At 37.7% G+C, this 1,575-nt stretch overlaps 1 protein-coding gene across 1 annotated transcript in view; it reads left to right on the top strand.

Moving 5' to 3' along the window:
* Positions 1–1,575, top strand: part of ZPBP (zona pellucida binding protein) — a gene marked incomplete at its 3' end in the record, with an annotated part of 19,660 nt that overhangs the window by 684 nt on the left and 17,401 nt on the right.

Genomic DNA, 1,575 nt, shown 5'->3' with positions numbered 1-1,575 from the left:
CGTGTCCGCCGAGTGCAGACCGGCGCCTGCCGCCGGCGGGGAAAGTCCGGTGTGTGCAGGCTCAGCTTCAAGGCTGGGAATGGCCTGCAATGAGCCTCTGCTTCCTAGAGAGGTTTTGGAATTTGAGCGTGGTAAATCAGTTAGGCTTTCCGATAGTGTTAAATTAGATTATTTAATTTGCACGTTGTGGTGCATATGTGCCTGATCTTTTTATTCCATGATCTGGTTACCAAATTTCACCAGTGCTTTAGAAAGTCATCGTCTGTTCCAGCAGCAAAATCAGAGGTGCAGTTCAAAGTTCCTCTGACCAAACCGGGAAACCTTGTGCAGTATTTTGGTATATGTTCACTGAAACATCATGGTGTGTTCTTCTGTCTTGGGTTTTAGTAGGCCTAACAGAGACTGTCAGCTCCAAAAAGGAACTTGCTTCAATTTTGTTGCACTGGATGTTACTAATGCAGTCTGAGTTCAGACCGATGTAGACAATGTGCACCTTTCTCTTTAAGGATTTTTCATTTTGTTTTTTGTTTACTAATGCTGATGGTTTTGGCTTAAGTGTTTTTCCTTAACTGAATAATTAAACTTTTTGAGTACAATGTGGAGTATGTTTCTTAAAGTGTCTTAATTACATTTGACTTTCCTGAGCCACCTTAAGTTTCCATCTTACTGAAGAGACATTTTAAAGTTTAGCTTGCACTATGAGAAGGGAAAAAAGTCTCTTTTTAACTTATGAAATGTGTTAGTGCTGTAATTGTGAGAAAGGAAATATGAAGGCCTGCTTGAAAGGCGTAATATATATAGTTCCTATCTTGTAGGCTTCTTGTCAAAAGGGTTAAACTTCACTGAGACAGGTGAGAAACTGAAGTTTGGTTTCTCGTCTATGGTAGTATTTCTGCACAGCACTTGCCATCAACAGGCAGCTTAGAAATGCCAGCTATAATTAAAACACTTGGATACAGAAAAACACTTGACTATTAACGTGATTGAGCAAAGATAACTTAGTAAGTACTGTTGCTATTTATATACTCTTTTGGTGCAGGAATCTCTTTACAAAAATTATCTCAAAACCTAATTACTTTGAAAAAACTTTCAGCAATCTCCATAACTTAAATACTTTTTTTTCTATCACTATATATAATTCTCATTTCTAGATAAATGAATTGAAACTATACCAGTTGAACATTCTAGTAATACAGTATTTTATTAATTAATAAATCGATTTTTAAATTATTTAAGGCTCATTTTAAACTCTGGTCTGAAAATTGCAGAGGAAGGAAACAAATTTAATTTTCTGATGAATTATTGGGAAGATGATTAATTTTGCAACTATGGTGTTCATTTTATGACTAGGAGATTCAGAATAAAATATTTTATCAAACAGTAGAATATTCTTGATGTGAACCTTTTGATTGGGTGAATGGTGTTCCGATTCAACTCAGCAGGCATAGCAATGAAAGCTCATTTGGTCAGTACCAACCCATCTGGATTCCTGCTTTGGGCGGGAGGTGGGAAGGGGCAATGTTGTAACTCCTCTGACCGGGAGGAGCAGGAGGGGTGTTTGCCTGTGCAGGTACA

Source organism: Buceros rhinoceros, unplaced genomic scaffold (genome assembly GCF_000710305.1).
Source record: "Buceros rhinoceros silvestris isolate BGI_N320 unplaced genomic scaffold, ASM71030v1 scaffold6134, whole genome shotgun sequence".
Taxonomy (NCBI): Eukaryota; Metazoa; Chordata; class Aves; order Bucerotiformes; family Bucerotidae; genus Buceros; species Buceros rhinoceros.
Note: the sequence above shows the minus strand (reverse complement) of the source record. Positions and strands in the feature narration are given on the sequence as shown.